Below are 16,017 nucleotides of genomic sequence, written 5' to 3' on the forward strand. Positions count from 1 at the left end.
CGCGATGTGAAGCAACGCCGAGATAGATTCTAGCAGCTCAGCGTTCGCCGTTCATACAGAAGCAACCGCGAAACAAATCGTATTGATTAGATCGAGTCGTTACTTACTCGCAGCAGAATTTTAAAGAACGCCTCGTTGTACTTTACGCCCGCGCGAAGGAAAGCTTCGTGATTCAACTCAATTACTCCGTCGCTGTTTATCAGGATTTATTATGCGTTTCGCGTTGCATCGCGTGCACTTGCGTGCGTTATCTTTTTAATGAAATAATACAGAATTCAACAGGACTTTTTATCAAAAAATAACGAGAAATAAACAATAAAATAAAACGTGAAGAGAACAAGAAGAAATTAAAAGAGAAAAATGATTGAGAAACTTTTTAATGTAACAGAAAGTTTTTTTTCTATGAAAATGGCCAGGTAAATTATTTCAAAATTGTGAAGTTTTGAAAAATGTTTTTAAAATGTTTCTTAAAATGTGCCACGTACCATTATATATTGAGAGAAAAAAATAGTTTTTTAATTACTACAATTTAATTATAATTTATAATTATTTCCGATTCTACATTTTTTTTGTAAAATTATAAATATAAGGAATTATTATAGCAGTAAAAACTGTAAAAATGAATTTCCTAACTATAATTATATTACCATGCAATTCTAGTGACAAATGCACAATGCGAGGTTAATAACCTTGTATCGCTTTCTTGATGAATTAGCATAATAATTAGCTCGCGCGGAAAAATCGCCATCGATCAGCCCATCCTCTTCAGCCTTTGTCTCTTCACCTTTGCCTTGTTGGAAAAGAAAAAAATTTATTCACTAGTAATAAACGTGCCGTTTTAATTATTCGCGGACACGCTTAATCTCATGCCGCACACTTCCCGTGTGCCGCACAATTTCCAAGATGAATACCACGCCCTGTGCCATTAATGCATTCATTACACGCTGCGATTAGTAACGTAATAGTAATCGATTTTCGAGGAACATCTATTACATGAAAACAATTTTCCGAAAGGTGTCTGATTTTTAAATTTACCACGGTGGGAACAAAATGGTGACTACATTTACAGGCGGCTTTAGACGACCAATGTACGCTAACTTTGTGCATATTCGCTAAATATTGACCTACATCCATATGAATAATTATGCATGTCATGCATGTGTATCCTTACATTAATGCATGGGCAGGAAAAATTAATGGCTCCTACTAAGATTTAAATTCTTGAAATCGCTCATCTTCAATTCTAGCGCTTTATGTGCTACACTAACGACGATCGTTGACATAACTATTCCGATCGTCTATACTTTTGAACAGTCTTATAGCTCTCTTTATTTTCCTGCATTAATCCATAATTTATAACTATTATTACATTTAAAAATGCAGTATTTTATGAGACTTTGATTTTATTTTCATAATTATGTTTAATTACTTAATTAAATATTTGATTACCAATTTAAATCTCGAAGGATGGATTCTGTTAAAGTATATCATCGATTCTCGTCCGGTCAATGTATCAATAATCCAACGTGTAAATTGTTACACGGCCGTAGGTAATGTCTGTTCATTTTTAATGCTGCCTAAGGGGCACGAAGGCGCCCGCACACTCCGAAAATTGTTTTGAGATCCAGCTTGTTGCGGGCCGTACCGACCCTTAACCCTTAAATCTCGGTGTATCAAAATCTAATTGAGGGTTTGGCGAGATTGCCTGCAGAACCCGGGAACCCGGGTCCCGATCGCGCACGAGGCATATGAATTTTACGTCAAAACACATCAGACTTGCAGCACGCCCATTCACCTTTATTGCTGGGCGTTGCGACTGCATAAAGCATGCAAATTTCTCAGCATTTACCGACTTTCGTTCGCGACAATCATGCGAAGAAATATTCGCGTGGCGTCGCGTTGTCAGCAGCCTCTGTTCGCTTTACATAAGGTGTGCTTAAAATATAACGATATTCTCTATGTATCGAATATTGATAGAATTTTTTTTATCGATAAGAACATTGAGATCTAATTAGAAAGCTATTTTACAAGGAAAATGAAGGCTTTTTGAGAAATATGAATATTTTGAATAGATTTGTTTCTATGGAAATGTATTATAAGATTTTACTTTGTATTTTGTTTTAAGTAAACTTCGATGATTTAATTACATGTTTATTTAATTAAATGTTTATGTTTGAAACTTAAATGATATAATGTTTGTCATTAAATATAGAAAAGTCGATGGCTGATGAAATAATTTATTAATGAAAAAAGGTTTAAAATTCGATAAAGGAATACGTATACTGTCACACTTTTCAATATCAAGTTTTTTTGGTATACTGTATATGTTCCCACGGTACAAAGGACGCTGAGAATTACGAGCCGGTAGTTAATGATCTTGTTAGTCATGATTTTAATGCAACCTGCTTTACGAGCGATATATCTCAACCTGTTAGTTACTCACAGTTTTCTGTGTCATGTACGCGTGATTTGTTAATTAATGTGATATACTGAAATATAGTAAAAATATATTATCTTGATAAATAATATTATTTTTTGTTAATTATTCAAGGATAATATTTTTTTTAATTGATGAAAATTATTCTCATTTATATTACATATTATTATTGTACTTAGTCTTTTAATTAATATAACATAATGTCAGTGGATATTTATTTGGGTCACGGTTACTTTTACTTTTATTATTTTGGAAAATATTAAATAAAAAAAAATTTATTCTTTAGAGAGGTTTGTGTTAGACTATTAAAAAATATTAGATAACAATGTGCGATATGAAAGCGGTGTCGTAAAATTTTCTCAAGTCCCAGGAGGAATGCTGTCGTCCTTACTCGCAGAAGAGGAATAATAAGAATAAGTTCTCGGCGGACTTTACGTAATAGCGCGTAATTATTATTTTGTAGCTTCGTGCGTTGAATTTTTCGCATTTAAATCCGGTCGTCCCTGGGTGGTCGAGGACCTCTAAGGACTCGTTTTATGTGCGGGCTGGCAACGTAGGTGAGAAGCATGAAACGAATTTGCTTGATTGAAATGACGTTTCTTGCGCGAACTCTCGAGTCGCGCTTGAATGAGTACGCGTGTTGATAAACGTTTTTGCGAACGATGCCTTTTTCTAAAATTCTAATGCTTTTTTGATTAATTATAGGTAATATATATTAAATATTAGGAAACTTTTTCTATGTAATCTAAATCTAATAAAATTTTAATTCTAAATATTATTAACTATAATAATAATAATAATAATAACAACTTTATTGAATGCAACGATTAACATTATAAATACAAAATAAATAGATAAAAAATATAGTTATGTTTGATATTGAGTATCAGCTATACAACAAGAGGCGAGGCGGCAGTTAAGATATAATAGATCTGTTTTTTATTGCCGCACTTTCTGAACTAGTACACACAGTGCAATAAGTTGAAGTGAAACAAATATACGTTTGTTTCACTTTAACTTATTGCACTGGTTCAGAGTGCAGCAATAAAAAACAGACCTATTATATTATCCCTTACCGTACCATCTACAATTTGGTGCCTCATCCATACCATCAAGGGTCACTTCAAATCTCTTTGTTTTTTTACCTCTTCAAAATAATTCAAAAAATCTCTAAAAATTCACCAACATACTTTCAACTTTCTAGAATAAATATTGACTCTTTATTTTGGAAAAAATAATAAAATGTATTATAGTATAATTTATAATTACCGAAAGACTCAAAGAAACTTGCACGAGCAGGAATCGCTCGGCCACTAGTTATCCGTATTAGTACGGTAATTGTTATTATTATATAATATTAATATATATATTAATTATTATAATGTATGTATAGTTTTAATAATTATAAAGTTTACAAATGCAATATGTATATCTTACTTGCGTTTGAGATTAATCTTTTCTAATTTTTTCTTAAACTGACTGCGGAATTTACACGCAATTTATATCCTTTATGTCGCTCTTTAATTTCTCGTAATATCCGCGTGTTACCGGATCCGGGTATTACGAAGGTGTTACGCAAATATTGCACAAAGGATGCACGACGGTCATTATCCAGCGACAAAGCGCCGCACCTTTCCTGGCGTTACTCGCGCTGCCCATATCACGAAGAAGAGAGGTGCTGCATTATTATTCCGTTCGCAGGAAAGAGAGAATCAGCAGGTAGTCGCACGCGATTTTTCAGGCGACGTGTTTATCAGACTTAGTTCCAAGTACACGCGGATTCACTTTCGTGTTCTCGACGGACACGTCTCGAGAACGTACAAAATAACGCCCATACCGAGCCGAGGATAATGTTATTGTTGTTAGTCGATCTTCCGTTTAATAGTACGGCGCTCGATGCTTTTGGAGAAGATATTTCGGATTAAGCTATCGGATTGAATTTATCATGTGGATGACTGTGAACAAGGCGAGTAAAAGGTTCAGAAAGTTTGAAGACCGAATGCCTTATCGCGCAAGTTTCTTAGGCATTGATCATTCGTAAAATTTGCTTCGTCATAAATACTTTTAGTTTTGTTCAGATAAGTGTCGGGCTGAAGTTAGAAAGCTATTTTATGTAATCTTTTTTTGTATGTATTTTCTGCCTTTTTGAATGGAATTTATTTTATGGATGATGTAATCGTTAAAATACAAATTATACCCATAATTTATTTATAAATATATCACATATAAACATAAACAAATTATAAGTATCTATATTAATATTTGTATTATTTATATTCTACACTCTAAAATTTTTAGAATAAAATCTCACTGTTAAAAATTGAGAACTGTGCCATTCGTTTTCAAGACTGGTTCAATTTTTGCTCTTTACCATGAAATTCACTCCGAAGAATTTAGAGAATTATTTATGTTTATTCGTACTTTAGAAACAAAAAATACAGTTTGATTGAAGGAAATTTTACGACCATTTGTTTCATCGATGATTAGTTTAAGTCGCTCACAGCGACATAATTTGCCTTACAAGTAATAATAAATAACACCGTTTTATATAATTATTCCTAACAATCGCAAATTTACTTTCACACTCATTGTCAGTTGTCGGTAAAGAATGTGGAAAATCATCGGCTAACCGTAAGTTACATGGACGAACTTAATTAAACCGTGTATCTATTAGAGAGAGAGTGAATGTGTTACGATCTTTTGCACGTTGCACACTCCACAATCCGCTTCGCCTAATCATAAAATAAATTGACGAGTATAATTTAAACGTGAGATAAACGTGGCAATCTTTGTCAGTCAATCATAATTCATTTTCAGCTTATAATGTTTATGAAATGTCCGGGCCTCAATTAGATTAGATTTATCTAAATACTTGTATTACGCAGAACGTTACAAACATCAAGCTGCAACATTACCTATGAAGAAATATTTTCATCTTTTATTACATTTAAAATTATCCGTAAATATTCAATTTTTATTTTCGTCGAACAAAATAAACAGACATTCTTCATCGCGCACGCGTTTCAGATTTTTCACGATTGTTCTATCAGTCGATGATATGATACAATAGTGAAAAGAATTGACAATCTTGTGTTTCGCGGGTTTTCTCCGTGTTCAAATCCATTCTTGGAATGCCTGGCATTCCAAGAATGGATTTGAACACGGAGAAAACCCGCGAAACACAAGATTGTCATATAGGAAACACCCGTGAAAGCCTCAAGAATATTAGTGAAAAGAATTGTCTAATATGATTTTTCTTCCATCTCGAGAGTTTCGAACAAAGAATTGAATTCGAACGTTCGAACATATTATATCTCAGCTTCTACTGAGAAACGTTCCATCATCCGGACGGTTGTTTTGGTACACGAAAAAATGCAACAGCGCGCGAAACATCGATACGACAGCTAGTTCTCGGGATCGTAAGAGAAGAAAACGCGCGCAGATGAGCGAAGTGAACGAGGAGAGAATGAGAGGTGGAGAGAGAAAGAGAAGGAAAATTCCTCTCGCGTGGCGGCACGCACGTGAATGCACTTGTCGGCCGCGTGCGCGCGTGTAAGAGCGCATGGTGAACCTGTTGCATCCCGGGCGTGTGCAAAGCTGCACTGCAGAATGCGCTTCGACTTACGTGCCATCGCTCGATGCACATATGTTTCTTAGAGACGTCCGGCCGGCCGTTCCTGGTTCATCGACGATTCCTTACTCGGTGTTGCTAGACCGGGAATATCCTCTGCACCGCCAGGCACACTGAGAGAAAAATGTTTGGTATTTGTAACTGTAATTACATATTACTATAATTATAATTATTACTGCTATAATAATAATAACAGTAACTATGTATATAGTTCTAGCAACAAATGTATAATATATAGTTGGCAAAACCATAAAATAGTTGAAATTATCATAAAATTATAGTTACTTGAATCATTTACATGGTAATTTTAACTATTTTATGGTTATAATAACTATAATTATATAGTCATTTTAGATTGCCAACTATATACATTTGTTGCTAGAACTATATACATAGTTACTGTTATTATTATTATAGCAGTAATAATTATAATTATAATAATATGTAATTATAGTTACAAATACAAAACATTTTTCTCTCAGTGCATGTCGGAACGCCGGAAAATTAATGCAATTATATGGGAACTGGGCAAACGTGTTTTCAAGTCGCGTAAATAAGTAGAAAGAGGGGAAGCGTAGACTCCGCGAATTCCAGAATGGAAAATAGCGGAACAGAAAAAGAAATTCTTGATTCTTATAAATATCTTTTCTTATATCGAATCGAACATATAATGGTTACAAATTACAAATTACTAATTAAAATACTAAGCAACAAATTTTGATCACTATTTTGTTTTTCGATAAGTAACTGATGATTGTTGTAAGATTTTATGCTTGTTATAAAACCCCTATTAAGCTGGACCCCCCACCAGCGCAAATTGGGTCCGGACATATTGAAAAATTTAGTGCTCTTTTGTTGCTAATTAGTTGCTCCAGAAAGAATTTTGTTGGTCCAACCGTTTAGCAGTAAAAAAAATAAAAAATGGGTGAGTCCAGCTTTAATGCTTGCGAGCAACTAACTCTACACGTAGCTTTTAATCATGACTGCTACGCATGACGATGCAATTTTGTTTATTTATGGATATTTGTTTAACAATTTAATTTTTTTGATATTTCTTGGCACTATCCTGGAGCAACAAAAAAGCAACAAAATCTGGTGTACTTGTTTTTTTGATATTGCAGTATGCTCTGTATATATTTTTTGACTATGGGGGGTCCAGCTTTCCATTAAGCTCTGGACCCACCTATTTTTTATTTTTTTTACTGCTAAACGGTTGGAGCAACAAAATTCTTTCTGGAGCAACTAATTAGCAACAAAAGAGCACTAAATATTTCAATATGTCCGGACTCAATTTGCGCTGTTGGGGGGGGGGGGGAATCCAACTTAATAGGGGTTGTTATAAAAGGATATACTTTTCAAAAATTTCCATTAATTTTTAGAAACTCCGCTTAAAATTTTTTATTATTAAAATAATAAAATATATTGACAATATTTAATGTCAAAGGATTACACTTATTTACATTGATTTACAAAATTTCTTCTTTTTCAACATCTGAATGATTTTTATGTATTTTACTTCGTAGTAAAATACATAGGAAAGTGGAAAAAAATTGCAAATTGTTTAAATTTATAGAGTTTTGCAAAAATAGTCTTTGATTTCTTAAAATCTGTGAATGGAATCTTATATCATTTTTCGTTTGTTAAAAATATATAAGAATCGCCATTAAAATATTGAGAAACAGAAACCTTGTAAATTAATGTCTAAAATTGTAATTTTACGCTTTTAAAATAAGAACATTATTTAATAAATTGTCATTTAGTTAACCCAATTATAATTATTCCAATTTACAACTATATTATTAAAAACAATGGTATTTAAATAAAATTTCTTAGACTTCTTTCGCTATATTGTTATGAGAATCATAAAAGGGTCAAAGGGCTACTAATCTCGGAAGAATCTTGATTCTTTTTGAGAATGCCGACGCCGCGCGATCGACGTGGATTTCTCTAAGGTACGATTCGATATTGGTGGCATTCGCGTCGCTGGAATTTGCATGATTAGTCCGCAATACACCAGGCTGCTGACGAAGGATGCACCTGGCATTTTGCGCGCTGCCACTCACGCGAATGCATCATCAGCGACGTACGAAGGGCTCAATTCTCGCAACAGCCGTGGGCACTTTCCCAGTGAGAAATGCAAATCTCTTGAATATCATAAGAAAATGCATTTTCAAGTTTTCTCTGTCTCAGGATTAGAAGTAATTTTCCTCTTAGGGTTTAAATTATCTGATTAGCTCAATCTAACCGCTACTTTCCTGAAAAATTATAATTATAGATAATGTAATGATTCGTTTAATGACGATCTCTTCATGCGATGTCTCGGATTCTTATAGTTCCTAGGATAAACGTCAATATTCCAACACCGCCACATTCTCGAAGATCGATAAAAACCTCGCCGAGTCGATTGGCTCTGCCGTAGCTGTCACGCTCGTTTCCATATAATCGCTTCAATTACACGACACAATTTCCTGTTCGGACAAAGAAGACCGGGGGCAACGAGGCGGCGCATTAGATAACGCATGCATTATGCACGACGTGCAAAATCGACCGCGAGAACCTCGGCCGGCCATTAAAGCTTAAAGCCCGTCGAAAAAGATGCATAGACGGGTTGCTGTACGCATCGGCTGGTGAGCGAAAAAACAAAGAGGGAAATCCAGATCAAGGGCCTTATCAGTCCGGCCAGATTGGCTGCCGGTAATAAGAGGACTTCAGTCTAGCGTAATGGCCCCAAGCGTACGTGTGCATCATAAATTCATGATGCGCGCGCGTTTCCCGCGGTACATTAAGTAGCGACTTCATCCGGCGCACGACGGTCAGTACTTGCTCGGCCGATTCTGCGGAAGGATATACCGATCGCGTTTGTTTAGTCGTAAAATCATTGTCCTTAACACACTAACATGGTTTCACGATTTTTTTTTTCTAACATGACGCGAGACGACGACGCGAACGATGGAGACGATGCGTAATTACGCTCGTGAATCGCCTCGCTCTAATTAAAGTCTTTCTTTTTTTCTCTGTGCAGGTACGTTGACCGGATGTTGCTGCGTGCGGCGCCGAGAGCGTGAGACGAGCGAGGATCGCCGGAAATGCGGTATGATGCATTCGCGTTTGCCGCTCCTTGCGCGCCTCGAGTAGACGCACTCGAATGATACGTGGGTTAGTCCACCACCCTGGATAAAAATATAGTACTATTCGTGACAACTTAATTATGCGGTTCATGTTCATACTATTTACTGCATTTGTAAAATATGATAAAGCCTTAATTCGTGATCAAGTATTATTTTCATTCGACGGGATTCAACAATTATTGTCTACTCGTTCTAATAACAAAAAAATTTGATAATAACAAATGGCGATAAATTTTAATGCTAATTTTTCATTCTGAAAATAGCTCAGAATTGACAGTCCCGCATAAAAATATATTACTATAGTGTTACTAGTGCAATAAGTAAATTCGACAGGCGTCACTAATAATGTAATAGTGGTGGAGAAAAATTAATTAAAATTTCACTAAAATTTTATTGTTTTACAATTTAAAATTTCAATGAAATTTTCTCCACCACTATTACATTATTAGTGACACCACTTGTCGAATTTACTTATTGCACTAGTAACACTAGTAATATATTTTTATGCGGGACTGTCAATTCTGAGCTATTTTCAGAATGAAAGATTAGCGTTAAAATTTATCGCCATTTGTTATTATCAAAAATTTTTTTATTAGAACGAGTAGAAAATAATTGTTGAATACTTGATCACGAATTAAAGCTTTATCATATTTTACAAATGCAGTAAATAGTATGAACATGAACTGCATAATTGAGTTCTTACGAATGCCGAATAGATGAGGAATAAAAAAATCGTGATAGTTTTTATTTTCATAATACTTAAATAAACTTTTTAGATTTTCTAAATATTCTTATTAATTCATGAAATATAGTGCAATCAATTGTAGCGGAGGCGATAAATTTCATGGCCCACCCAAGTAGAACATAAATCATGAATCGTGACATCAAAACGACGTTAAAACGACTTCATGATAATTACTAAGTCACCGTTCAATCAGTTACGATTCATTTTAATGACATTCTGACATTATCGTGACTTGTCGTTCTGCTTGGGCAGATTTGAATGTCTTTAACTTCGATTTTGTCTCACGTTTCGAATATAGCTACACGGAAAGATTTTGCTGAAGCATCTAAAAAAATTTAGTTACATATAGATCTGAAAATAATTTTGTTGGACCATTAAAATAATTATGTAGAACATTCAAACTTATTGCTAGAGTGTCAATATTTTTGCTCATCATGCTTGTGATTCCTACGTAATTATTTTGATAGTCCAACAAAATTATTTTCAGATCTATATCTAGCTAATTTTTAGAGATTTCAGCAAAATCATTCTTTCCGTTTACATTAGATCCTTTCGAAAAACGTGACGCAGCGATTACACAGCTTTTCATATTGCGAGAGCAAGTTTCTTTTAAAAATTCTTCATAAATCGTCCACCTTAATTGATCTTTTTTGCATTCATTATGTATACCTAATTGCTTTCGTTACGCTGCTCTTGGTGTTATTATCTTTTCTTCGTTTTTTTCATCATTATTCTTGCAGCTGACTGAATCATCGGAATTAATTTTTTTGGATATCATACCGTTTTTATTTATTACACTGTCTTTATTATTGCCAATAATATTAGCATTTTCGATAGTAATATGTCGGTACATAAATTTGTATAGCACAATATTTATATTTAACGTGCGGAACTGTAAACTTTTATTTAGTTTAGAGAAAAAACATATTTTGTGACACGCAGAAGTCGTCTTAGTTACATCGCGACATGAAAATAGATCCGGACGTCTTTTCATAATTCTGACTACCAATCATGTGCAAATTCTTTGTTACGTAGACTATGTCTACGTGACATTCTCTCTTCTTAGTGCTTGATTTTATTTACACGCTTTTTTCTAACAACTGACATGCTATAGTCTTCTAGCAAATTAAACAGAAAACTAGCAGCTAAAAAACACGTACAAATACATATTTATAAGACATATTTTTAGTTCTATTAATTTTCTAAAAAAAAAATAGAAATTATAAAATTATATTTTTTTTATTTTTTAAAAAGCTAAAAAAAATATAATTTTATAATTTGAAGAATTATATTTTTTAAATTATATATATAGTTATGTTAATTCTCTAATTCACTGGAAGTTATCTAACACGCTAGTTGTTAAAAAATATCGTATTTGGCCTCGATATATTTCGTATCGTATGTATTTTTTACGTCAAGAGATTATCACAGCTTTGAAATCTTGACTATAATTAATCTGATTAGTCGCAATAGCACAGTGTTTGAACCATCATGTCCCATACGATCCTTTTTTATGACGACTTTCAAGTAAAAATTATATAACGCGATGGCCTTGGAACTGATTTCGACAATTTCGTGACTGACGCGACACTAAATTATCTCATTACTTCAAAAGTACTAACCAACGAACCCAAGCGCAGGCAGCGTAATTAAGCGTCTCGTAACTCCAAATGTCGCAAAGGGAGATCGTTTTCCATTGCCGCGCGGATAGACATTATCCTCTTCCTTTAATCGGCCAAGTTGATCCTTAATGACGAAGGACTTTCGTCGACGCCCTCCCTGGATCGTCTTGTGAAGTAACAACCGATCGCTTGGGAAATCGCGCTATCATCCGCGATGACGACAGGCTATTATAACAACGAGCCTCTCTTCCAATCTCGTTAAATGTATTAAGCGCTTAGATCTTCGTATTAGACGAACGAACGTGAGACGCGGCCAATTTGCGAACATCATTGAGGAAATTGTATGTCATTGACTTTAAAGTTGAAATGCCACAGAAAACCGTGTGATTAAATCTCGCGTAACTTTTATTGGACGTTAGATGTGGCGATGGAGATACAAGTAAAAATTCGAAAATTGATATTGTTGCGATTTACGCGAAGCGCTAATATCGATCGTCAGAGCGCACGATCGAGTGTATCTTGCGCGATTACTGTAATTGCATAACTTATGCAATGAAGGAAATTCACGTTCTGAATAGTGTTAACGATTATCGTGTCCCGCAAATTTCTCCGGGTATTATCCTAGCGCGACACTCCGTTGTAGGTTACGCCGGTAACACGCAATTTCCTTGACCATTAAAGCTCCTTCGTGAAACTTTCACCGGATCGCCGTTATTGCAACGCGATAATGCGTTGTCGCACCACAGATGCGCCGTGTACGGCATCTGCATTTCATTTCTGCATACGATTGTCACACGCAATCATATTATTGCGCGACGAAAGCGCGTGTCGCAGGAACTTTCTTCCGGAAGGGATATCCTGCATGTTTATGACGGAAATTCGCACGTAACGCATCGCACGTGAACGTTACGCATGTGACCTGCATACGTGAATATTCTACGTGACATAGATGTTCGCTGATTTGTGATTTTGTCGACAAAAGAATGTAGAATTTAATAGTAATGCTTGTTCTATAATAGGATCGCAAGTCGTTAGCCGTAAGAAATTGGCCAATCACAGTTAAGTGTGAGAAGAATAATCAACTGTGATTGGTTAATTTCTTACGCTGTTAAATCTATAGTGTCAAATTTAACGTAATGTGAGTCGCCACTGCTCCTACTAAATATATTGTTATTTTTTACTAAAATGATAATTAAGTTTGACACTATATAATGTTAAATTGATACTGTATAGTGTCAAATATAACCATTGTTTTAGTAAAAAATAATGATATTATTGAATAGGAGCAGTGGCGACTCACATTAAGTTAATTTGACCCCATAAAATTTAACAGTGTACGGCGTATCGCTTACGACTCTACACTCTAAATTTCTTGCAGTGAAATCTCACTTCAAGAGAGTGAAAATGCAACCACTCTTGAAAAAAAGTGAAAATATTTCACTTCTTGAAAAAAGAGTGATAATCTTCACTCTTTTTAGAGTGAATTTTCATTTCAAAAAAGTGAAATCTCATTCCAAAAAAGTAAGATTTCACTCTAAAAAGAGTGAAGATTATCACTCTTTTTTCAAGAAGTGAAATATTTTCAAGGGTGGTTGCATTTTCACTTTCTTGGAGTGAGATTTCACTGTAGGAAATTAAGAGTGTATTGTAGAACAAGCTTAAGTGTTTTTTATTAACTTGTGGAAATGTAGGAGCGAATAATTAATTGCGAACAATGAAATTCACTATTTATTACCCGCATTACGTCGTCCATGATGCATGAGTGCGATGCACTTTTAGATGCATTGACCGATGACAATGCGTTCACCTGCATTTCGTCTCGCAGTGTCTGCTGGTTAACGAACCGACCGAAGGTCGTTCATCGATTTTCGCACGATGGGAATCAGGCAACCGTTTTTTGTATCTCCCATAATTTACTCGCGTGCATAACCAGCGATACAAAATGCCTTCTAATCAAGCATCAGTGAAATTGAGTAGAGAGTTGAGACAATAAGAGGAATAAAAAGGATGCAAACAAACAACATACATTTATGCATGACATAAAATACTTTTTTTATTAAAAAAAAATTTTATAAGATTTAATATATATTGCAGGATATGAATTATATTTTTTCCAGCGTCTGGAATTAATAACAGAAAAATAATAACATTATCAGGTCTGTTTTTTTAATTGAACTTTTTGTACTTTCTCTCAGTGCTTTTCCTTTTTTTTCACATTGAAGAGGAAAGCTGAACTGTAAGAAGTCCAGAAAAAATAACAGAAATATTTCAATATGTTTTTAATATAGATTTTTTTTAAATTTTTATGCATATTCTTAATTTCAAGATCGTTGAAAATAAGTCGAAAATAATGGTGGATTTAATTATAAATGAGAGAAATGTACATGGTTTATGGAAAAATAGAAGGAAACTCTATAAAATAAAGATGATCGGACATTTTTCTTTCGTCGCATCACGTTTGTCTCTAGTTTGTCATTAACGTCGTAACCAGATGCGCGCTGCATAATGAATGCACAATGCATACTAAACGAGGTACCAATTGGAACCAGTGGGCCGGAAAGAGTGTGGCACGGCGAATGCACCCGATGCACCTCGATGCACATCCGCACGGTCAACCTTGCTGCTCGTGTGCAGCTCGCGCGCTCGTGAGTCGTGCATCGACAAATCGAGCCCGACTTTCGCACGACCCGTATACACCGGTGCTCCCCGCCGTGGCGTCGCAGTTCTTCGTCTAGGCTTCTCGTGACTTACCGGTACCCTCATGGTGCGCCGCGCTGCGCCACGGCGTCGTTGTGTGGACCACGGCTACGAGATCGCCTAGACACGGCGGACGGGAATCTCCCGGAAAAATCGGCGATAAATGCGGATGCTCGCGGCCGGCGAGAGGGACGAGAGGTAACACGTAAACGCAATATACTCCCGTCCAAGTACGGCGAGAGACGAGCCGCGATGCAGGCACTTGGCCGATGCACTTGAACGTGCAATACGTGCGCAAGTCGTGATGCGGAGAGATAGAGACGGAAATACGATGCGGCGAGAAGAAAATATATCCATGCAGATGTCTTTGCTTTCTACACGGAAAGAATGATTTTGCTGAAATATCTAAAAATTTAGCTGGATATAACTATACACGGAGAGAATTTTTCGTTATTTTTTACCGCAAAATTCATTACAAATTTCATCATGTTTGGTAATAAGCTTGGGACAACTTGACAATAATGAAATATTATCAGTAACGATAGATTTTTTTAAATATACAAGAGACTTTTTATAAATGATGTAGTAAAAATTATAATGCAGATTGTAAAATGTTTTGAAGTGAGTAAGTTCTAGCGTAGCTAGAGACACACTCGACAACGAAAATAACCGATAAATATCAATTACTATGTTACATGGTAAAATTATAAGCGACTAAATCAGATTAAAAATATCATGCTGTATGGTAAAAATTGTATAAGCTATTTTATGTATTCATGACTACTTATCATCTATTCTTTTAAAATAATAAAGAATCATAAACTGCGTAACATATTTTAAAATGTTGAAATTTTACTATATCCTTTAGTAAAATTAATAAAATATATTACATATCTTATTATGACACGTATTAGTAAATTAAAGAAACTCATATACAATTCTTTGAAATACTACGTTGTCCCACTATTATCATGATTTTCAGGCTAAATTCTAAGAGAAAATTCTCTCCGTGTATATCTGAAAAGAATTTTGTTGAACAGCAACTTTTTTGTGCGTGCCTTTGCGTCGCGTGCCTTCAATCTATAATGCAATTATTATTTAGGTTTTTCGACAGTTTTTTTGCGAGTGAACAATAAGTGCTCGAAATTTTTGAAGATATATTGTTTTGATAAATTTTTAACGCACCAACCCAGTTTTTATAAAAACGTTTCGGATTCTAGCTACCAGTGCATGTTTAAGGCATTAGCGTCTCGTCTTGCAGGGATGCAATGAATAAATGTAAATTCAACCTCGTAATAATTGCTTTAGGAATATAGCTCACCGCTGTAATCACTTTAATAGCCGCTTTTACCGTGGCGACGAGACGGGATGCCTTTCTAGTCGCGGTGTGATGAGCGCTGTTGCATTAATGACGCATTTTACGAGAACGCGAGAAGCTCTGTCGTCAAAAAGGCAAGGGAAGTCCATCCGTTCATTTAATCGGCCGCATACAAACGAGTTGAGATACTGATGATAAATTATTTCTACAAAATAACTCATTAACACTTTCACTGCCAAGCTGATTTTAGCATTAAGCTTGATAAATTAGTAAATTATTTTGATACTTTATTGTTACTTATTTATTTGATACTTTATTGTTATTTTGATACTTATATATCTCGACATAATTATACATAATTTTTAATGTTATATTTTTTAATATTTTAAATATTTAGTAAATTATTCTTAATTAGATAAATAAAATCGTTATTTACACG

This window comes from Trachymyrmex cornetzi, unplaced genomic scaffold (genome assembly GCF_001594075.2).
Source record: "Trachymyrmex cornetzi isolate Tcor2-1 unplaced genomic scaffold, Tcor1.1 scaffold454, whole genome shotgun sequence".
Classification (NCBI taxonomy): domain Eukaryota; kingdom Metazoa; phylum Arthropoda; class Insecta; order Hymenoptera; family Formicidae; genus Trachymyrmex; species Trachymyrmex cornetzi.